Source organism: Trachinotus anak, unplaced genomic scaffold (genome assembly GCF_046630095.1).
Source record: "Trachinotus anak isolate AG129_WGS33_773 ecotype Australia unplaced genomic scaffold, CSIRO_AGI_Tana_v1 ptg000017l, whole genome shotgun sequence".
NCBI classification, from domain to species: domain Eukaryota; kingdom Metazoa; phylum Chordata; class Actinopteri; order Carangiformes; family Carangidae; genus Trachinotus; species Trachinotus anak.
In genome coordinates this window covers 1,933,405-1,958,331 of record NW_027273868.1, presented here as the reverse complement: position 1 = coordinate 1,958,331, position 24,927 = coordinate 1,933,405, and the positions used below count along the sequence as shown (strand labels likewise).

At 43.2% G+C, this 24,927-nt stretch overlaps 1 protein-coding gene across 1 annotated transcript in view; it reads left to right on the top strand.

The window, feature by feature from the left end:
• rbfox1 (RNA binding fox-1 homolog 1) overlaps window positions 1–24,927 on the top strand; it is a 309,086-nt gene that overhangs the window by 53,605 nt on the left and 230,554 nt on the right. Inside the window, exon 2 of the mRNA XM_071501337.1 lies at window positions 11,707–11,752. The gene's annotated coding sequence lies outside the window, so the exon portion shown is untranslated. The remainder of the gene's footprint in view (window positions 1–11,706; window positions 11,753–24,927) is intronic.

Below are 24,927 nucleotides of genomic sequence, written 5' to 3'. Positions count from 1 at the left end.
TCAGCCAAAGAAGCCTCTTAGGTTGATAAAACAACAGTGATGAACAGTGCAGTCCAGTTGTGGACCACTGGCTTAGTTTCAATTGGCTTTCGATACTATCCTGCTGCATAAGCTGGGGAAAATTGGCAAGTGACAGTGAAATATGCATTGGGTGCAGCAGTGACTGACTGGGTTCAGGCAGTGAGGTTGGAAAGATACATGGGTTCACTGAGCTTCAACTCTAATAATTGTTAGCAAAGTAGTGTTGCAAACATCAGCTGTAGCTTCTCATCTTAGCCAGTGCTCGTGTAGCTTTTGGTGGTTAAAATGCAGCTGAAAGAAATCCAACAGGAAAAACTAGATTCTGATCTTGAGGTACCTGCTGTACACTCCCAGCTGCCCTCTTGGACAAAGGAAGAAGCCGCTTCCTTGAAAGCTACACAGACAAAAGAGATCCCAGCCTTATTGTGGATAGATCTGATGAACCCATTCAGAATCCCAGTGCCTCTCTGTATCACCCTCTCAGTTATGATGAACTAACCAGTGGACCTACTGTAATTATTCAGTTCAATTCAATTTTATTTGTATAGCACCAAATCATAATATACATTATCTCAAGGCACTTTACAGGGTAAGGTCAAGACCTTACTTTGTTACAGAGAAAAACCCAACAGTTCCCACAAAGAGCAGCGCTTGGCGACAGGGGGGAGGAAAAACTCCCTTTTTAACAGGAAGAAACCTCCAACAGAACCGGGCTCAGGGTGGGCGGCCGTCTGCCTCGACCGGTTGGGTTTAGGAGGAGATAAAAAAGGGGGGGTGGGGGGAGGAGAGAGGAGAAAAGAGAGAGAGAGAGACCAGGAACAGCTGTATAGGTAATGGTGTTATCAATAATAATGACAGCCAAGACAACCGAGCCAGCCCTAACTATAAGCTTTATCAAAGACGACAGTTTTAAGCCTGATCTTAAAGGTAGAGAGGGGGTCTGCCTCCCGAACCCACACTGGGAGCTAGTTCCACAGGTGAGGAACCTGATAGCTGAAGGCTCTGCCCCCCATTCTGCTCTTACAAACTCTGGGAACCACAAGTAGACCTGCATGTCATCCAGAGTCAGTATATTATCACGTAGTGTATCTCTGAGGTGTTTTGGGCCAATTACAATAACTTCAGTTTTGTCTGAGTTTAAGAGTAAGAAATTACTGGTCATCCAGGTTTTTATGTCCTGAAGACACATCTGAAGCTTGGCTACCTGGTTAGTCTCACCTGGCTTCATGGATAAGTACAGCTGGGTGTCATCTGCATAACAATTATCATTGTCATTTGCTACTGTAGCTCTCAACATGCAAATCTTTATATTGTCTTCTCAGGTCCACTGCCTGTCATTTGGTCTAATCTCAGTGCCCCTGGTGTTTTTTTTTTATTTAAAATTTAAAATACTGCAGTGCATGTTGACACTGACTACAAATGACTCCTTGTTGGTTGCTGATGATAAGCTCACTGTCTTACTGACAAGCAGTTCTAATTAGCTTGTAAAGAAACACAATATTGCATAGTCCAAAGGCACACGTTGGTTAAACTGCCTGTAGCTGCTGTCTCAAGGCAACTTAGGCTCAGGAGGCAGAGTGGGTCATCAAAAGTAAGAGTAATTCCTCTTCTCAAAATAAATTGAAATGGGATCTCTGGCAAGAACAAATCTGAGGAGGAATCCCTGATGTTGTCTGGTCCTGGTGTTTCAGGTGTTTCCTTTAATCATGCAGGACTTTTTAGCAGGGGCAAAGTTTTCCTTTCCTTTTATTGACTGAAGTCTGGCAAGGAAGGAAGGTAGACCTGGATATTACCTATTAACCTCAGACTGTTCAGGGTAGCCAGGGATAGGCACAGGCTACAACACTGCATGACACACTGCAAGACGGACTCAGCCTCTTCTCCAGCCATATTGCTGCCATATTGTCCTCTGTCACCATATTTATAATTAGAGGGGGTGAAGTACTCAGGTGGAGGGCAGAATCCCTCTGGCAAGATGAAGGAGGTGTGACTTGGGTATGACTATCCATCCATCCATTTTATTCTGCTTATCCGGGGTTCGGTCACAGTGGCAGGACGCTAAGCAGGGAACTCCAGACACCCCTCTCTCCAGAAAGGAAACCCATTTCAGCCGCTGCATCCACAATCTTATTCTTTTGGTCACTACCCAGAGCTCATGACCAAAAGTGAGGGTTGGAATGAAGATCAACTGGTGAATCGAGAGCTTTGCCTTCCAGTTTCGCTCCCTCTTCACCACAATGGTGCAGTACAAGGTCCACATTACTGCTGATGCTGCACTGATCTGCCTGTCAATGTCCTACACCATCCTACCCTCACTCATGAAAAAGGCCCCAAGATACTTGAACTCCTTTACTTGGGACAGCACCCCCCCCCCAACCCAGAGGGAGCATTCCACTGTTTTCTGACTTTTCAGATTTTTATCCCAGCTGCTTCACACTTGGCTGCAAACTGTTAAGCAATGTAAAAGAAAGCACCTTTACTCATGTGTGATAGACAGTATTTTTATTTTGAAGGATGTTTCTCCCGGAAGTGATGTTTTATATTAACCCCGGGAAAATTGTAGCCTGTTGTGTTCAGGAAAATAAAGCAATGGTGGAACCTGTCGAAATGTGGGTTGAGTATCCTTAACAGGTTATGGGCCCAGGCAGCCGCAGACACTGCCACGGCAGAAGTTTACCGCAAAGTATGACACGGAGCTTCTACAAAGAATGAGAGCCGAATTGAAGATAAGTAAATGGCAAAATAAAGAGAAGTTTCGCGAAGCATAACGCGAACGCCAGAGCTAAGTGCTAAAGCTAACAGACGAAAAGACTGTGCCACATGCAAAGATGACGAACAAGGGAGCGGTAGGGATGCTATCATCGCAGCTTATTTTTGATGGAACAGAAGATAAGTATGACCTTTGGGAAACAAGATTTCTTGGTCATTTACACATCTTAAACCTAAAACAGACTATCTTGGATGAACCCATGGGTGCTAATGAAGAGCAGCTAGCTCAAAACAGATGGAAGAATGCTGACTGCTATGCTGAACTGATAAGACTGATAGATGATAAAAGCCTATCGCTAATCAGACATGATGCTGCTGATAATGGCAGGGAAGCACTGAAGATATTGAAAGAACATTATTCTGGAAAAAGTATGCCAAGAATAATAAGTCTACACACATCGTTGACCAAGCTACGAATGACAGACGGCGAGAGTGTTACAGACTATTATAAGAGCGGAAAATCTCATTACTGCTTTGAGAGATGCAGGTGAAACCATGAGTGATGGGCTCATCATAGCCATGGTACTAGGCGGGCTGCCGGACACGTTCAAGCCCCTAGCTGTCCATGTAACACAAAATGAAGATGCTGTTACAGTCACAGACTTTAAAAGAAGGCTGAGGATCTATGAAGAAGCTGAAAAGATGAAAACAGCTGAATCGACGGACAATGTAATGAAAACACACATAAAGCAGCACAAACAAAATATGAACACAACCTTTAATAACAAAAGACATGAAAATGTCACTGTGACATGCTACAAGTGTGGAATAAAAGGGCACAAAGCAAGACAGTGTACTCGAAAAGTATGGTGCAGTCACTGTCGAGGCAACACACATAAAGAATCCCTGTGCAGGAAAAAGGGAGAACAAGATGGTGCCAGAAAAGTTGCTGAAGAAGAGCAAGAAGGTGATGATGATCATCTCTTCATGGCAAAACATACAAAGAGTGAGAGATCAGCAGACAACATAAAGATGAAAGGCATCATGGTGGATGGAGGAGCAACCTCCCACATTGTGAACGACGTGAACAAGTTTGTGAGCTTCGACGACACATTTCAGGCAGAGACCCACTCAGTTGAGCTGGCAGATGGGACCAAGTGCAACGGAATAGCTCAACGCAGAGGGACAGCTGTGATTTATCTCCTGGACAGCACCAGACGACAACACAGAGCACAGCTTCGTCAAGCACTCTACATGCCTTCATACCCCCAAGACATCTTCTCAGTGGCGAAAGCAGTAAATGGAGGAGCAACAGTCACCTTCAAGAAAGAGAACAGTCACATGATCACAAAAGATGGCAGCAGGTTTGATATTCATGAAAGTGGTAATTTGTATTATTTATCAACTGTGGAACAAAATGTTGATAAGTGTAAAGTGTGTCACGACTTACAAATCTGGCATGAGATCATGGGTCATTCTAATTATGAAGATGTACAAAAACTACAAGGTGTAGTAAAAGGCATGGTGATAAAAGGAAGTGTGGCCAGACCAACACAGATATGTGAAGTGTGTACAAAAGGCAAATTCACACAGAGTAGAAATAGAGAGCCAGACAGAAAAGCCACAAAACCCCTACAGCTAGTCCACACTGATCTAGCAGGCCCCATGAGAACCTCTAGCATATAGGGGCACAGATATGCTTAATCTTTTACAGATGACTACTCAGGTACCATGTTTGTGTACTTCCTCAAGGCCAAAAGTGATGCAGTTCATGCCACAGAAAGATTTTTGGCAGACATAGCACCTTATGGTGAAGTCAAGTGCATACGTTCAGACAACGGCACTGAGTTCACAACTAAAGATTTCCAAGAACTGCTAACCAAGAATAGGATAAGGCATGAAAAATGTGCACCCTATTCACCACACCAAAATGGCACAGCTGAGAGAGGTTGGCGAACTCTCTATGACATGAGCAGGTGTTTACTGTTAGAGAGTAAACTACCAGACAAACTGTGGAACTATGCTGTACAAACAGCCGCTTATGTGAGAAACAGGTGCTACAGTAGATGCACAGGAAGATCATGCAAAAGGCAGCGCAGGAGAATCTGCTCCTGCATCAGATGGACATCCAGACAGCATATTTGCATGCACCTATTGATTTTGAACTTTACATTGATCAACCAGAGGGTTACGAGACATGGTCAGACATAGGTGAAAAGCTAGTGTGTAAACTGCACAAGTCTCTCTATGGTCTCAAACAGTCTAGTAGAAACTGGAATGCTATGTTACACTCACGTTTGATCAGGGATGGTTTTGCACAGAACCCTGCTGATAATTGTGTGTATTCAAAAGAAAAACGTGATGAAAAGCTAATCCTGATTATATGGGTTGACAATCTGATCATAGCAGCTAGCAATGAAAGTGTGTTAACAAATGTTAAAATCATGCTAACTGAAAAGTTCAAAATGAAGGATCTGGGAAGACTCAGACATTTTCTGGGAATAGACTTTGAACAAGAAGAAGGTCAAGTTGTTATGTCACAGAAAAGATATGTGAACAAAATACTGAAAAGATTTGAAATGGAAGATTGTCGGGCCAGAGAGACACCATGTGAGTCTAAACTTGACTATTCAAAAAATGCTGAAAAAATGACTAATCCAAGAAAGTACAGAGAAGCAGTGGGAAGTTTAATATATTTGTCCACATGCACTAGACCAGAAATAAGTTATGTAGTTATGTAGATTACGTAGTATCTCAGGATATTGTGTCAGTCTAAGTGAAAGAAGCTCTCTAATTTCATGGAAGTCAAGAAAACAACCTACAGTTGCACTCTCTACTTGTGAAGCAGAATACATTGCCTTAGCATCAGCTATACAGGAATGTATATATTTGAAACAGCTGCTTAAAGGAATGGACAAATATCAGTATGCACAAACAAAAGTGTACGAAGACAACCAAAGTACTATTGCACTTGCCAAAAACCCTGTGAACAGACAAAGATGTAAGCACATAGACATCAAGTATCATTTCATAAGGGACATTGTAAACAGTGGCAAAATACATCTAGAATATTGTCCTACTGAGCAAATGCTTGCTGATGTTATGACAAAACCAGCTACAAAGCTAAAACTGAAAAGGTTTGTCAAAGAAATGTTTGGTACATAAGAGTACATTAAATGTGCTCTCAGGAAACCCATCATGTTAAAGGCGAGTGGGGGTGTTAAGCAATGTAAAAGAAAGCGCCTTTACTCATGTGTGTTAGACAGTATTTCTGTTTTGAAGGATGTTTCTCCCGGAAGTGATGTTTTATATTAACCCCGGGAAAATTGTAGCCTGTTGTGTTCGGGAAAATAAAGCGATGGGGGTGTGTGGGTTGAGTATCCTTAACACAAACCATCCCAGTGAGCACTGGAGGTCACGCTCTGAAGAAGCCAACAGAGCAAAAGAACTGCAAAAAGCAAAGATGCAGTCCTGAGGGTTCCAAAGCAGAAACACTCCTCACCTTGGCTTCGCCTTGAGATCCTGATCATGAATATTACAAACAGGATTGGAGTCCAACACTTACCAAAAACGTGTTTGACTTTGTGCTGAGGATGCAGACACAGATCTCACTTTGGTTGTTCAGGGACCAAATTGCTTGTAGAAATGGGCCCATACTCCCACAGTATCCCCCACAGAACCCCTTGGGGGCATGGTCATAAGCCTTCAAGACCACAATTTACATGTTGACTGGCTGGTCAGACTCCCATGACCCCCTCAGAACTCTCACAAGGGTAAAGAGCTGGTTCACTGCTCCATGGCAAGGATGGAATCCGCATTGCTTCTCCTTGATCTGAGGTTTGACAAACCTCCTCCCACAACTGAGTTTTTACTTCTGCAATTGCTGAGGCTGCAGCCCTTCTAGCTGCCCGGTGCCCATCTGCTGCTTCTGGAGACACCTTGGCGAACCAGGTCCTAAAGGCCCCCTTCTTCAGCTTGACAGCCTCCCTCACTTGTCCATCAGCAGGTTCTTGGGTTGCTGCCTCAACCAATGACCTTGAGGCCACAGCTCCCAGCCACTGCTTCTGCAAAGGAGACTTTGAACATGGCCCACTCAGACTCCATATCCCCAACCTTCACCATGATGTACGAGAAATTCTTCCGGAGGTGTGGGTTGAACATCTCACAGACAGGGGCCTCTGCCAGATGTTCTCAGTTCACCCTTACTACATGTTTGGGTTTTCCAGGTCTGTCATGCAGCCTTTCCCGCCATCTGATCCAACTCACCACCGTGAGGTGCCCCTCTCTGCCCCTCTCTTTACCTGCAGATCTGATGATATGATCATTGATCTTTGGCCTAAGGTGCTCTGAAAATAAGTACACTTATGAGCTACCTTATGTTTGAACATGGTTTTGTTATGGCCAAACTATGACTAGCACAGAAGTCCAATAACAAAGCACCACTCGGGTTCAGATCAGGGAGACTGTTCCTCCCAATCATGCCTCTCCAGGTTTGTCCATCACTGGCCACATGGGCATTGAAGTCTCCCAGCAGAACTATAGAGTCCCAAGGTGGAAACCTTTCCAGGGCACCACCCCAAAACGCCAAGAAGGCCTGATACTCCGAACTGCTGTTTGGTGCATAGGCACAGATAACAGTCAGGGCCTTCCCCTCAGCAACTCAGTTGCAGAGAGGTGACCCTCTCGTTTGTCAGGAAGAACTCCAACACCACAGTGCTGTACTGGGGGCTTGTGAGTATCCCCAGACCTACCCAACACCTGTCACCCTGTGCAACTCCAGGAAAGGCGATAGTCCAGCCCCTCTCCAGGAGATGGGTTCCAGAGCCCCTGCTATGCGTAGAGGTCAGCCCATATCTAATCGGTAATGCTTCACCTCCTGCTGCAGCTTAGGCTTCTTCCCTGCCAGAGAGGTGACATTCCATGTTCCCACAACCAGTCTACGATACTGGGGGTCAGCATGCCCAGGTCTTCCCCACCTTCGTCACCAGCCTCTCATTATTAGATTGTAAATACTGATGCATCACTGGATTAACAGCTGATCTGTTTCTGTGTATAGTTTTATTTAGATGTAAATACAGATCTTATATCTTAATAAACATTCGACTGACAGTATTAAAAAGCTGTTTTTGATTTAGAGGGGTGATGGGGTTGTTTGGTCCCTACCAATATTGAGGCCAAACCTACGCCATTGTTTTTGTGCCAGATCACAACCAACAGCAACAATTCTGTTGTAACGGACAGTTTAGGCTGCAATAAATTAAACTTTCATCCTTTTTACAGCACCTCACATCTCAATGTTTCTCATTGAAACTGTCATGTAAACCAGATTTTAAACAATCACACAGCTATATTCTATATAGAGATATAGTGAAGTCATGGCGTCCTGAGCAGAGAACAAAATAACAACCCCTCTGTTTGTGTTGTAATCTGAGTTATTCTGTTTTCTGTTTTGGTAGCCAGTCTAGTAGCGTGCTCATGTTAATGCACGTATGTGTGCATGTGACTGCTCAAAGGTGAGATGGCACAGTGCAGTGACCTTACAGAATTTCCTCCACTAAAGAAAGCATGTTTTCATCTAAAAAGGCTCTGACAAAGAAAGAGAGCACAGGGGGACTGGACATGAGGACTACTGGCTCTGTTAGTGACAGCTGCAGTAGAATGATAATGTTAGCTAACCTGCTGCAACCAATATTATGAATTTGTTCAGCAAATGTTGCTATCGCTAGCAGGCTAACTGTCAGCAATTCTGTATAATATCAGTGCAATGCTAGCATGAACTAATGTTTGTGTTAGATTGTGTTTGTTGGCTTTCGTGTCCACAGGGTAACTTTATTCAGTTGTGCTTCTTGTGTGTTCATGACCACATTCACTGGGCTTCATAACTCCTTACTGACTGAAAACATGAAGGGCCGCATAGAGGCTGGAGGTGTGGCATTTGTTTTGGTCTAAGATGGTGGTGCTCTAGTGCGACATCTAGTGGCAGTGACGAAGTGATGTGATAAAAATGATGGTACATCATTGTTAACAATAAAAAATAAACTACTGGTAATAAGATATAGATTATTCGTGAAATGTCATTGTTCATCTCTTCATATTTCTAATATGACCTGAACTCATGCATCATATCACTTTGTCAACCTACAGTACGACAGGTTAATTTCTTTCCAGGCCAGCAAAACAGGTATAATTTAGACTGAAAACGAAAAAGAAAGAAACAAAGTGGGGGCAGTGAGAGATGGATGAGATTCAGAGAGAGATGCTAGCATTGCTCCACGTCTACAAATGGGCTCATCCAACAGAGGTGGGGGGGTCAATTTACTTTCCATTCAGCTTCTTAAGGAGCTAGAGTTTCCTTTTAATTTAACATCTGAAAATCCTTTCAGCCAAGGGAAATCAATGTGGACAGGATTTACCCAGAATGAAACACTGTTTAGAGCCAGTCGCACTTAATGTAACAAGGAAAGTTTATTTGCAGGCTCGAGCTCCTACAAATTCTTTATTGCTCTACACAAGACATAAAAGTCATTAAGAAACACATTTTCATTATAGATTAATTATGACATCAACAGGTTTTTTTCTGTATATTTTAGCTGCCATCACGTATGAAGTATGAAGTATTTTCATAAAGTCCTGGGATAACTGTAACTGTCCAGCATTTTCACCTCTTGTGGATGTGTCTTTGTTTGAATTCCTGCCTCCTTGTGTGAATTTGGCTCTATTTGGGTCATTTCATTGACTCTATGTACAATCAGGCCTCCTCAGCCTGCACACAGAAAGATCTCAGACTCAAACCCACGAGCTGTGTTAGCACCTAGTGCCTGTGTCACTGTGGCTGCAGCCTCTGTCTGCTCATGTGTGTTTGTGTGAGTGAGATTCAGGGACAGCAGATTTCAGGGAGGGGCTGTTGGCAGATGGGTGAGGCCTGACACACACTGTAACGCATCACATTCAGTCAGGCACACATGCACACACCACTCCTAATCAAACATGGAGCAGACATGCTGTTCTTGCCAAGCTCCGCTGTGTGTGTTTGTGTGTGTGTGGGGGTTTATGTGTGTGCACAGCAGATGGTGAGGATCTGCTTACCTGTGTGTGTGTAGAAAACTGAGTTGATTAGGAAGATGAGTCAAACAGAACATGATGAAATATGAGTTCTGCAAACACTAACGCCTCTTTCTCATTAAGACACTAACATCAAGTCAACTGTGTGGCTACTGTGTGTGTGTGTGTGTGTGTGTGTGTGTGTCTTCCATGCCTCTGCTGTGTGTGCCATACCTACATCCTGTCTTACACACACACACACACACACACACACACACACACACACACACACACACACACACACACTTTGTTAATAGTGCCATCTGCTGGAAAAAAGACAAACATCAACAGATCAGGTGAGACAGTATCATCATCATCCTCATCATCATCACAACTTGTAGTGTTTGTGGTGGAGGCAGTCCACAGGAGGAGGAGGAGTAGTCAGGAGATCAGGGGCCTGACTCTGATCTCAGAGTGCTGAGCGCTGCTGAGACACTTCCCTGAGAGAACGTCTTAGACCACAGAAGGGACAGGGTTCACATCACTGGGGCGGCTGAGGCTCAGGAGAAGGTCGGTGGTTTGATTACCAGCTCCTCCAGTCCACATTTCAAAGTGTCCTTGGGCAAGATACTGAACCCCAGATTGTCCCTGAAGTATCATCGGTGTGTGAATGTGTGTCTGTCAGTTCATCAGCCTGATTTTCTCAGGCCGGTCCTTCCAGTGCCTCGGGCCCCTGGCTGCAAAAACTCTGTCCCCTTTAGTTTTCAACCAGGTCTCTGGAGCATATGAAAGACCTCTGTCTCTATTGTGCTAAAGGGTAATAAATGTAGCTGAGAGAACGGCAATGAGGAGTCTTTAAAGATCTGTGAGATCTTACAATCAATTCTAAAACATACTGGGAGCCAGGGACAGAGTTTGACTCAAGATCAGCGTGGACCCAGGCTCACCCTCGAGACACCGTCACATACAGCTTGTGTCACAATGTACAACAGTCAGATTAATTATGATGATCTGCAGAACAAGACATGAAACAGAGAGAATTATCCTGCTAAATAAACTCAGACTAGATTCCTGTTGTCTTCTGTCAAACTGGACTTGCTGGGAGCTGTAAGGGAACTGTGCTCTGACCTGTATTGGGAGCTGTACTGGGAGATGTCTGTTGTCTGCACAGTGACTGCTGCTTGAAGAATCTGGATTTTATACACCTATTATAAACTAACAGAACAAGTCGTCAGCAAGTGATATTTTTTTTTCCCAGGATGCGAAGTGGAGGCATGACCCACCCTACTCTGCCTCTGATTGGTTTACCCTGATATTTTTACCCTAACCAATCATCACTCCTCAAACCCAAGTCTTATCCAATCAGAGGCAGAGGGTCACAGGGCGGGCCATACCTTCACCATCCTAAAGCAAAGGCCTGACATGCAGCCTTGCAGCACACTGACCGATGCAGTACACAATGACGTATCAGTATACCATGTACTATACCAGTGGTCACAACTTGTTTTAGTTTTTATCTTTCATTTAAAAAAATGTATCGAGCTGACTTCTCTTAGATCTGCGGTGTGTTCCATAGACTTGTTCCTGCATGTCTGATTTTCTTTGTTGCTAGAACCTTCAGCAGCAGGTTTAGGGTTAGGGTTAACCCTCGGTTTTCTCCCCCCTCACACACAGAGCCAGTCACCAGAGCTACAGTCAATAGATAAGCTCCCAGGTTATGATGAAAAGTGATGCTTAAAGATTTTAGATCAACTTCCTCTAACTTCCAGAATAACTTAGGAATTTAAATTAATTAAAGTAACACATTCACAGCCAGCTTTTTACACCTGTGTAATGTTGCTTGCGTGAAGCTAAACCTTTCTATCTTTGTGTGTGTGTGTGTGTGTGTGTGTGTGTGTGTGTGTGTGTGTGTGTGTGTGTGTTTCCATCCCACAGCACTTCAGTACAGAGCTGCAGCTGCAGGACTAAGGAGAGCAACCTGGTGAGTAACAACAGTGTGACTTTGTTTTTATGTCTCAGCGGCTCAGGTGACTTCTTTCACCAGGTTGACCATCAGACTGAAGAGCCTTATTGTTAACTGGTTATTATGTTTGTCGGCAATATGCTGATGTAAGAGTTGTTATTTATTTTATTTTATTTTTTCAATTTTTCTAAATCATAGCCACTTCACATATGTAACCAATCTCTGCGTGACATGGGGGGAATCATCAAAAAGTTACAGAGCCACTTTGTACCAGAGTTATTCCTCAGAGTGAGACATCTGATCCACTTAGGATGCAGGAAGTGATTATGTGTAGTAAGTGTATGTATGAGGGAGGCACTGGATTAGATACTTGTTTTCATCATAAGAGTCAACAACCAGGAGACACACAGCACATTTCCATCATAAACACAAGAAGATTAAAGACATTTTCATTCTCATGTTCGACAGTAAAATAAATACATCTTCTGATCATGTTTCTGGACAAACTTAAGAAAGTAAATTTGAAGAGATGAGAGAACTGTCAAGGCTAGATTCTTTCAACTCATCATGTCCAGTCACTGTGAACAAGTTCTGATGTGGTCTGAAGAGAAAAATAATTTTTAATTAGACTTAATTCAAAATAATTACTTCAAATGTAGTTTCATATAACCTGCGGAATGAGGACAATATTTTTGGTGTCAGGGTGCATCTTCTAACAGCCAATAGGAACAGGAGCAATGACTGTAGCAGGAACTGTTTCAGTGCACATATGACATGTGAGTATAAAATGTGGACCAGTCCTTTAATGTGATCTCAGACAAAGATCATCTGTGAGGAGCAATAGCTATCACTCTGTAAAATCTCTGCAGTCATAAGGGAGCTGTGTGTTCCCGCTCTGCAGCAACATGTCTGGTGGCTTCACGTCAGAGTGAGGAGAATCTTCAGTTACAGCTTCATTCATATTATATTAATATTTACATCACAGCTCAGTCAGAGCCTCCGCGGTTTGGAACGAGAAGCTGGTGAATAAAAGGTGTCAGAGTCTGTGTACTACAGCTGTTACTGTCAGACACACATTTAATCAGCTGCTGGATGTCAGCATCAGGCTGAAAACTGTGAGGACAGATCAGAATGAAATCTCTGTCTGTGTGTCAGAGCTGCTGCAGTGACAGAAATTCATTTGCAGACGGTTACCACTCTGTAGGGAAGCCTTTTTAGCGGCTCGGCTCGGCTCAGCTGTGTGTGGGTCGCAGTCAGCACCACCAGTGTGTGCTGACAGATAACAAACAGTAGATGGAGCCAGCATGCCGTGTACAGCGGTCCAACACGAGGACACTGTCAGGAGTACTGCTGTCCGCATACACACAGGTTTTATCTTTCTGACATGATGGAAACATGTGAACTGTTTAAATCTGAGTGGACAGAGATGGAGAGAGCTGCAGAGACGTCGACAGTGTGAGCAGGTATAACTGATGTGCAGGGCTTGGTCTTTCTGTTTATTTTGATCCCATTAGATTTTGTAGCAGCAGTTATTCTTCCTGGGGTCTATATGCTTTTGATAGAGAATAAAAGGTTTTATTAGAGAAGGAACCAAACCTACAGCTCAGCCTCACCTTTGTTCAGTGGTTCACTAGAGACGTGGACACAAGGTTGTTGTCAGGCCTGAGGGTTGCCAGTTCAAGATACCACTGAGCAAGGCATTTCATCCCAGCTGTGTAGAGAGCAGGGCTCAGTGACAAAAAAGAGGGAAAGGGGGTGACTGCATGTGACTGTGGACGGCTGTGGCCAAGTGGGTTCTCCACTGACCACAGGGGTTGAGGGTTTGATCCCCAGCTCTTCCTGTCTGCAGGTCAAGGACAAGACACTGAACCCCAAGTTGCTACTGATGGTAGGTGTGTGTGTGTGTGTGTGTGTGTGTGTGTGTGTGTGTGTGTGTGTGTGTGTGTGAGAATGGGTGAGTGTGACATGTGAAGTGCTTTGAGTGGATGACAAGACTAGAACAGCGGGAGTCCCCTTCTGATGACCTGTGGTCCAGTCTGGGTCAGGTGGCGTTTGAATCAAGTGTTTGTTTCGGTCTCTCATGAACACAGACAGTCTACTGCTCTTTGTGTGGGAATGAGACATTTTCTCTCTTTGTGCCTCCAGGTTTCTCTCACTCTCTCGGTCACAGGCCAAAGGGCTAATGTAAAGAGTTTGGAGCTGGTGATTTTTAATGATGATGATGATTTTAATGATCGTCTTACATCATCAGAAACAAAGATGAGCAGTGAAGAAAACACTCTCAGTTAATCTGGCTCAGTGTGAACGAAACAAAAACTTCAGATGAGGAACCTTTTGTTCAAATGACCCACATTACAGACAGGCCCCAAGGGGCCCACAGGAGAAAAGGTCTCTCTCATGCTCTGCTTGATTATGAATGCTGCCCGGGGATACTGCTGAACTTCAGATAATTGCGGCCGACTGGAGCCTTTGGCTTTGATAGCCTAAACAAACTCACCTCGGCCCCGCCAACATGCAGCGGCCCCGCATGGCTCTGAAGAGGCCCCTAACACAGAAGACAGGGTTTTTACCAGTACACAGCTTTCTGAAGAACAGCAGTGAATCATCAGGGAGCACACACACACACACTCACAAACAGTGCAGTATTGGCTGATGAGCCACTCCACACTCCCTCCATCACTCCTCCATCCATCTATCAATACAGACCGTGCACGTGTCACATGATCACCAGTGTCTTTTGTCAGCAGGCTTCAGTTATTCAGTTGATCTTTATCATCTGTAATGACCATCATCATCATCACTCCTTCATCCAGTCATTCAGTTGGGTCCAACTGCTCTCAGAGTACAATGAGGTCCAACAGTGTGAGACCACTTTCCCTCTGACCCCCCTGTATATCTGCGCACTATCAGTACATCCCTGAACTCTCAGTTTATGAGACTCAGAGTGACTCTACTCTAGTTATCAGATTCATTCAGTCATCCTCTCTTGAAGAAGAACCTTTTATTTATTTAAATTTTATTTATTTTTATTTATTTATTTTCATGGAAATGATCAGTCCTGTCCAGACAGAACATGGTCTCCAGAGAAGGAACCCTGATGACTTTTCATCTGGTTCATATTTTTACAGGTTCTTACTGAAGGTCCTGCCAACTGTTTTTAAAACTTTAATTTATTCAGGGAGGTTTCCCAGAGAACCAGTTCAGGGGTGAACTCCTGGATGTATCGTACTAGAGTCTGCTTCAGGACTGTGTAAAATACTCCACACTTCAGATGGTCCTGTGCATGTTCTGTAGCTGCAGCTTTGTGACACGTCATTGTCGTAATTGATGATATCGCCGAGTGGACGTCGGTACAGTCACTGACTGTCGTTTCTCCAGATCAGCTCATCCAACAGAGGCCCTCAACAACACACACGTAAAGCTTGAAGTCGATCAGATGAACAGAGACAGAGACTCCTCAATTTATTATTATTATTATTATTATTGTCTTATCTAACCAGGAACTGGATCCTCAGTACTGATTTATCTGTATTGTCATCATATTACAGTGAGTGACCAGAGGTGTTCAGTTTGAGTAAAACCACCAGTCCCACAGTTTAAAAGCAGTAACAACTGCAGTACATATTCATAAGTATCATCAGCAAAATGTCTCTGTGACTGATATAATATTGCCATATTATCAAGAATGACATTACACTGTTAATGTGTAAATAAAATCTAGTGCAGTAAAACATTTCCCTCTGAATGAAGTATAAGTATAAAAGGTATATATTCAAAAAAGTGCAAGTACACCTAAATTCTGTAAATACAACAACAACAATAATAATAATAATAATAATAATAATAATAATAATAATAATAATAATAATAATAATAATAATAATAACAATAGTAACAGGAAGTGCCTCGTCATAATTCCAGTGTGTTACAGTTCCTTGACTGTACTCATCACTGAATCTGATAGAGGCACCAGCAGGGGGCAGGAGGTTTCCAATTTACTGTGTGTGTGTGTGTGTGTGTGTGTGTGTGTGTGTGTGTGTTGCCCACAACGGGACTTCATCAGTTAATTAGTTTTTCTCCCTTATTTTTACTCTTAGTCTGCCCAATGGGGATTTCTCCTCCCTCCCTCTCCCTCTCTCTCTCTCTCTCTCTCTCTCCCTGGCTCTCTCCCTTGCTCGCCCTCTTTCTCTCTCTTCATCACTGTATCATCTATATCAGCAAATTATACTGCAGGGAAATCTTTTTTTCTTTTAAATAGCCCTCTCCCTCTCTCTCTTCTCTCTCTCCTTCCTTATCCATTCCTCCCTCTATAAGCCTATTCCCCTTGAAGTGTGCTGGTTATGGATGCTCAAGTTGTCGGCCTGAGACCAGGAGATTATAAGGAGGATACATGATTAAAGAATGTCTCATTTCCTCCATGGCTGCAGACAAAACTTTGCCAGCAGACAGATTCAGACCCTTTTAGTTTCCTCAACAGGTCTGTTGGCACCACCACACTATGGGGCAGGCTTTCTTACAATGTGCCATTAAAAGCACTGGCTGTTCTCTCTTCAAATCGATGATTCCTTATGTGAAGCATCCAAACCTGAAGTGAAAAACAGCAAAGTGAAAAGGAAAAATGGGAGAATGAGTGTCCAGTTGCATTGCGTCTCGGTGACTCCTCTGAACCATGCGGTCTGCAGGTTTGACTGCAGTCTGCAGCCATGCTAGCAGCTCTGTGAGGCTGCAATAGTGATGCTAATATCAGAATGCTAACATTCTCACAATGACAATACATAATGTTGACTGTGTTAACCATGTTAACCAAAGTAGTTAACCTGCTAACATTTGCTAATTAGCACAAGTAAGTACATTAGATTTTCAGGGTCATGAGTATTGGACAAACTGAAATATTTTGACCTGATACAAGTGTTTGGTGAAAAGTTGGATGTCTGGACCAAATTTTATGACAATCAATCCAGTGGAGACAGTGGACGGTTGCAACACTTTACATTTCTCTCAGTGACTCAGAGACTATTGGTACAAAACTTAACATAAACTTAAACTTACATTTGTCTGCTAATGACCCAAAACATTTAAAGATGATTCCAAATGACAGATCAGTCACAATATTTATCTGAATGGAAGAATTCAAAGGTTGCAACTGATCCCCACCCTGGAGAAAGATACAACTTGAATCAAGGACGGTTGCAACAATTTAAGTATTATTTATTAATTTAATATTATTTATCAAAGAACCGTTATTTAGTTTTGTTTTGTGTGGAACATAGAACTTACCTTAAGTCAAAATAGACACAATTGATCTATTTTATTGATTATGATGAACAGAAAAGACAAATATAAGACCGTGAGTGACTGACAAAATAATTCAAATTTATGTTCTCTTATGTGTTAAATTATCGTTGCATCTGTTATTTTGTGTATTTTGAAGTAAAGATGTGCTGTGACACATCTGTTGTGATTTGGCTGCCTGCAGTTACAATGACTTGTTGCAACCACCCCAGTCTCTCTGGACAAATTTCAAGCAGGTCCAGAAGTGTTGACATGTTGGTGGCAGAATGGCTCACCAAAATAAGACTCATCCCGTTCTACACAGTGTAATCTGTCTGATAGTTGTTGAGATGTTGGGGCAAAGTGGTGGACTGATCAGCTGACACTGCCTCTGCCACTGTTTTTTTAAGTTCTCACCTTCTGCACATGACAACCTCGGTACAGTCACAGTGAGGCGAAGACTGTGGTCATGGTTAATAAGGCAAAGGCAAACATTAATTGTGCATCTGCGATGGGGCGTGAACTCCTGCTTCCCACCCATCGACACCCTCTCTTTCCATTACACTGCAGCACTTAGAAGTGCCCCTCCTGGTAAACTTCTTGTGCCCTGTCTGTATGGAGGAATATGTTTTATTTCCTCTTTGAAAATGTTGCCTTTCTTCTATTGATTTCCGTCCAGAGTTTGATCAATCGGGTCCAATTTATAGTCTTGGAAATGGAAGAAAGATGTTTGTGTAGCATGTGAATGTGTTGTAGCCCCGATGCTGCCATCATCTGCATATTTCTGCTCTCTTGCCCTGGGCTGTCTCCAGCAGAATACATTAGAATAGCAAAATATTAAAAAGTATTGATTTAGTCATTTATAAAATGCTGAAGTCATGTATTGATTGCTGGCTGTGCTGTAGAGAGTGCAGAGAGTTGCTGGCTCTCTTTGGGTTTTTGGTAAAGCAGCAGTGTTTCCTGCTTCAGAGTGCTGTGGTCTGACTCAGGTCTCCAGCTCTTACAATGGGAGGTTTCATCTACATCTGTTGTTGTGTTGTTGTGTGAAGCCTTGGTAGCCTCTTGACTTCTTTGAGAAAATCACATATAAACTGCAGCGATTTGATGTTTCAAAGTTTGTCATTGAGAAATGTGGATCAGGCCTTGGCCCCGCCCACCACCTGCTTGCTCCAGGTGTCCAGGCGAAAGAGGAGAGAGTATGAAGATGGTTAGAGGAGGAAACATCAGAGAAAGGGTATCTGGTTCAAAGCTGCAGCAGTCCAACACAGTGTCCTGCAGGAGACATCTACTGCTCCCTGGGTCCAGGAGCGTCACCTCATGTCCTCATTCTCACTTCAAGCTTCAAGCTCATACGTTGCATCACACCAGAGTAGTTTCAGCTCTAACACACTGTGTTACTGTACGTACGTTTCAGTGTTTGGAGGATACAGCCTGGGTCTATGTTGCCACGAGCACCGCCACATCACAGGCGAACCTCTGCCTCACACCATAACAGCACAGGTAGCATGAATTTTCAGTAGAGTCACCGGGGTGTATAAATGGACAGATGATAATTAAGTAACCGTATATATTTACTACTCTATGTGAGGTACCCCCAGCAATAAGCCACAAACATCTGTCACACATCTGCTGACCAAACATGCCATACACCAAAACCACAAACAACAAGAAAACTGACCCAAATCCTGCTCCACCAGTTAAGGTTTGGCTGGTCTCTCTCTGCTTCAACTTCTTCTTTGTTGTGTTAAACACGTTTTGTAAAACCAAACATACTGGACCCGATATGCTTGTGTTTTGACCTTTCTTACTTTCAGCTGCTAGCTAGCTCTTGGTGTCAAACCACAGGAACAAATGTGTGAGTGTAACGTTGGAGCAGTTCTCCTTGCAGTGAGGCTGGAAACTATACCAACTGAGGTTTTGACAATTTGTCACACCATAGATATGAAACAAATATGAAGAATTAAATCCCCCCTCCACCCCCAAACTTCAGTTTCAAATAGAACCAGGGATGCCCTGGTCAGAACTAATTGTAATTCAACTGTGATAGGTTTTTTTATTTACCCTCCTGGAGATCTGAGGAACTCCTGAACCAGGTGGTTCTGCTGCCATTAACCAACATTAGGGGCATATTTAACCACACTCTGCCAACATCAACTGTGCTCACACAGCTGTGTCTAACCCTGTGGTGTTACCTCTGCAGCTTGGGTAAAAGTTGAATTAAAGCACTGTAAAAGAGAACTGATGTGTCTTAAATAGAGTGTAATCCCTGAGAGACTCTGTGTACAACTGACAAAAGCAAAACTAGTTCAAACTGGCTCTACTGGTCCTAATGAAAACTTTTGTGAACTCAACAAGTTTAAAAAACACAATTTCAAATCAGGAAATAATGACTTGCTGCAATTTTTACACTTATTGTATGGGTTTGATTTAAATAAAATAAAATAAAATAATTCATTTATTGGAGCAGATCTACATTGTAAATGGAGGTAGTATGAACCAGTGAAGTCATCACAACAGTCACCTGACTAACTCCTCACTTCCAACTCTAAAGCACCAGAAATAGCTTTTGGCTGAGTGTCTGTCTCTGCAGCAGAACTGCAGGAAGTCATCTCTCGATTTTTGGCTCGTGAACCTGATCAGTCAGACCAGTGTTCTCGGAGAAGAGCCAGCGTAGAGTGACCACTGAGCGCCTTGCTTTCTGCTGCAGAAGAAGAGGGAGGAAACTCGGAGGAATAAGGGGAGGAAATGTGTGAAAGAGCTGCTGATACTTCTTCTTTCCTGTGCCTCCGCAGTGACTCTGTTGACCTGAAGTCATCAGAGGGAGAATTTATATGAAGAGCAGCAGCTGAAATGTCCTCCAGAGATGAATATAAGCTTTTCTGTGTGTGACTGAGAGAGAGGGAGAGGGACAGACTGACAGACAGACGAAGACTCTTTAAGAGTCAGATACAATGCTCCCCACTGTTAGCAGAAAATGGACTTCCCTTTGTCATTGAAGAGCAGTTGTCAGCTTCTTTTTTTATCCCTCAGGACTGAGTGAAAGGGTCCTGACTGAATGCTGAATGTTAAGTCTGTGAGATCTGCCTCTTTAATGTGTTACACCAACACACACCAAAGTGTTTTTACAGAACACTGACATCTGGATTTTTAAACAATTTTTTACTTTTCAGTGCAGATTTGATCATTTTCAACTCGTCTTTGCCAGTGGATGATTCCAGAACCTGCTCTGTAGCAGCGTTACCAGTGATGCTCAGAGATCAAACTACACTTCTTTCTGTTTCTGATAAAGTCACTGTGTCACCGTTTTTGTCAAATTCGCCTCTGTAGTCTGATTTTAGCACAAGAAAAACAAAAAAATTAAACATAAAAATGCATCAGTGTGCAAACATTTGGGCAAATTAAATCCAACCCCTTCAGCGGACACTTTCTTCAAATGTTAATGCTCCGATACTTTTATTTCATGACTTAAAAAAGTCTCAAAACCTCATGAAGAACTTAGGCCTGAAGTGACTCATCTGATGGCAGATCCAGAACTGATGAATTTACTGACCTTGTGGTCACACAACAACCAAAGCTAACTGATGCTAACTGATGCTATAAAGCAGGGGGGCACTTCAAGCTTTCAGTAAAAGTTTACTAAAATGCCATTTAGGGGAACTGTGGAACTCAAGACTATATCTGTAAGACCAGGAAACATTCAGATCACCCTGCAGGTCTGCTGTGCAGAAAGACAAAACCCTCTTGACTGCAGAGGAGCTGCAGGAAACCTGCAACCTCATTACAAAGGTCATTGTCTGAAGTCTGCAAAATAACATCTGGACAGATGAAGTTAAAATGGAGCTCTGTGGCCACAGTTATCAGAGGTATGTTTGGAGAGAAAAAGGAGGGAAGAATGATGGAGAATTATGGTAAAGGCTTGGTTAGGTTTACACAAGCAATGGGCTCAAAATTAATATTTTATCAAGGTCAGGGAAAGACTGCAGTTACAGTTAAAAGTGGTGGCAGTCAATAGTAGTGCAGCCCACTATAGAGACAGGAAGTTGTGTCCATTTATGTGGCAGGCATGTGATGGTCTCCACAATCCTGTTCCATCGTTACAAGACAGAAAAGAAGTGTTGAGGTAAACCTCCAGAATCCAGATGCTCCCTCCATTATGTGAGTAGATGTTGAAGCTGCCTGGAGCTCAGCACGGGGACCTGTGGTGAGGGCAGACACATTAACTTTAATTAATGCTTTACTGAAGATATAATCAGGCACGTTCTCCATCACCTCCTACTCTCACACGACGTCTGTGGGGCTGCCTTACACAGCAGACAAGTATTTGGGAGTAAAAGTTGAATCATTTATAGTTCTTTGATTTGCATCAGAATCCATGATGCTGATTTCCTTGGTGTCTGTGGACATATTAAGCTGAAGTAACAGTTTTGTCTTTGATTGATTTCATTAAGTGATGAAAGTTTGTCCACTTCTAGTCTGGACCTTATCAGTTTGTTTGATAGTTTGTTTTAATCTGAGATGTCACACAGATCTGAAACCAGTGTTTCAGAAAGGCCTGATGTTATCAGACCTCCCTGATAATTGTTCTTTTTTGATTTTTATTTTCACATAGACCTGGTCCTGCCCCTGTTTGGTTTCCTCTCCTATTGTTCACCAGTGAACATTATGTGAACGTTCCTCTGAATTATTTACAAGGCTCTGCCTGAGGAACCTGTCAGTGTGACATCCAAAGAAATTTATAGACAAAGGAGAAAAACACTCAAAATCTGAATAGGGCCGAGCCTTTACTATGTTTCCTGGTTGTGTTACAGTTTCCGGCAGATGATCCTTCCCATCACTTTAATGTGACACTGATGTAGCCACACTTAGGAGGTTGTTGTCACCTGCAGAAAATGCTTACAAGGAGTGCAGAACTCAAGACCAGGACCCACACTGCTCAACAGGGACCACAAGCACTAGAAGAATCCCAGCAGGACTCTGTTGGCTGGCCAGATTGTTAGGATTCAGCACTTTCCACAACCAACACCTTCAGATCTCTGCTGATCCACCTTAAAGGAACTATTTATAAGTTATGCTAAAGCTACATAGCTAATGTTAGCATTAGCAGTTGTTTACTTACCAGTCTAAAAGAAATGTTGAGTTCAGGATCAAACTTCATTCCTTTATTCACCAACATCTGTCTCCAGAGGTGGAAACAAATGTTTGGATTCTCTTCTATCACTTCTACTGAAGTTAGCATGCAAACAACTAGCCATGGCCTGTCTCATCACTTTCTGCCTGCAGTCTGTCCCGGAGACACTGCTGCTCAGAGGACCTATTATAACCTCTTGTCTTGTAAACACAACATTGAAGACACTCAGAGGAAGACTGGATTGGTGTATGACATCATCATGACATCACATGTAACAGCCATGGGGAACACTACTTTAAGAAACAGCCAGGTGGTTTGATGATCAGATTTTAAGTCCCCATTATGATCTCAAAAGAAGCTACGTGTATGTGAGAATCTCTCAGGACAGACTGAAGTCCAGCTAGAATCCTACAAACCACATCGTGAAGTGGTCTGAAGTGGATTCCAGCCAGAGAGAATCCAAGAAGAAGAGATTAAGATTATTTCTTAGCATTTTGCCTTTATTTGATGACAGTTTTGAGAGAGAGAGACAAGAAACGGAGACAGAGAGAGGAGATGTGATGCGACAAAGGTCCTCCAGCTGGGAATCAAACCACTGACATTGCAATTACACCTTAACCATTACACCACTAGACAGCCTGTGTATAGTCTTCACTTCTGACAAGTGTAACGATGTCAGTGATCTGTCTGTGTGATGAAGTTACACTGAATCCAGCCGTTGAGGAGAAGTTTAACACATGATGGAAAAGCACTCTGATCTGCAGTGGCCCTGAGAGCTTAACTCACACATCAACATAGGCAAAGCATCTTCACCAGTCTGACAACACGTGGGAGCATTTTAAATGAAGAAACACAAAGTGTAAGAGCAAAGTGAGAAAACAAAACCACAGAACACAATGCAGCTAAAAACTGCTGAGTGGGCCTGGGGCTCATGAAGCGGACTGTCCCTCAGAGGTACTGGAAGCAGAGCTAGGTTTGTTTTTTAGTTTTAACATTCACACTCTGGCACTAAAGGAAAATGTTGTTAATGTAACATTAGTTCTTTGTTGATTACTAGCCTACCAGTTATGATAATAGTTCATAATCACTGAATCATGCATTCAGAAAAAAAGAGAGGGATCTGTGTTGTTTACAGAAATATTGCCTCCTTTTCTGGGGTTATATAGTGACAGCCTCACAACTCAGCAACATCGTGTGCATCTTCCCGTCTGAAGTGTGCTGTTTAGAGCACACAAAAATAAAACTGCAGCGTGCAGCTTTCATGTGTCTGGAAGGGAAATGAAGCTCAAAGCCAACATTACATAAGGTGTTAATATTAACATCGCTATTGTGAGGAGCGTGTGTGGGTGGGAATGATAATGCAGCTCCTGTCACTGTGGTGTAAAGGGAGCCAAACACTCTCACACATGCACACACACCTCCTTGTACAGCTATGTTTGTGGGGACCCATCATTGACACAATGCACTAACCTTAGCGAGCACAGCTTAATGACCTGACCCTCAAACATACATTTAAACTTGTGGAATTTAATTCCCCACAGGTGTAGTGGTCTCCCAGTTGTTTATACCCCAGGAATATAGTCCAACAAAACCACACACAAATATTTACTCCGTCACTTATGGGGAAGGTGACTGACTCTAACCATAACCACAGCCACAACATGCCTAACCTGAACCCCGACCTCTGACCACAGATTGTATATAAAGATGGACGTAGCCTCTGTCATGTCACCCACGTGTTTCTGAAGCTCAGAGTGAGCTGCTCCACTTTTGCCATCTTGGCAGAGTCTGACTCCGCCCCTAACTCCCAGCTAATCCAAAAATGGGCAAAGAGGTGGGGCATGTGGAGCTGAAACTACATGTTAGTTTGTGGCAAGGACATGTTCACCCACCTGTCACTCAAAGAGGCCACGCCCTCAATTCTCCATACCTTTAGTCCTTAATAAAATGGTGAGTTATGTAAAATTCAGCCGTACAGTCGTCATGAAGGAGGAAATTAGCTCTAGAGACCAAAACAGATTTTGTACCAGGCTGTAAACATGTTTCTTTCTGCTGTAAAGTTGGACATTTGAACATGGGAGTCTCTGGGGACTGACTCACTGTTGGAGCCAGACTCTAGTGGTCATTAGAGGAACTGCTGCTTTCAGCTCTTCACTGTTGATGTTTCATGCTTCTTATGCCCAAGTGGGGACACGACTTGTCCCCCTGAAATTTGCCCCCAAAAGTAACCAAAGTCTGTAAGGCGGTCATGGCAGGAATCATTGTTTTCATCCAGAAAAGGGTCACATGAACAGATGAACGCAGATGTCGACATCATCATTTCCAAGAGTCTCAGTTTGCGTCCGTCCAGAGTCCTCAGACTGGACAAGGTCAACAGCATCTCTGAAAGTCTCTGGAGTCATGTGGACGCCAGTAGTAACCGCAGCAGAGGTATTACTGTGAATGTAGCTTCATTTCACACACATGGCATTTACACACACACAGACACACACACACACACACAGTAGCATGAACATGCACTTCCCTACTTTCTTTATCTAATGCAGACAAACATGCACATGCAGCACTTAAACATGGTTTAATTGTGTTAAAGCCATGCACAGGCTGCGTATACACACACACACACACACACACATGCACGCACATGCACGCACAAAAACACACACTCACCCACTCTGCAGTGGTGTTAAACTGCAGAGAATAGGCCTGGAGGTGCAGCTGATCAAAGTGCTCCTGATAAGGCCTAACAGAGTGTATCAATTGCCTGTGTTTTGCCGCCATCCCTTTGTGGAAG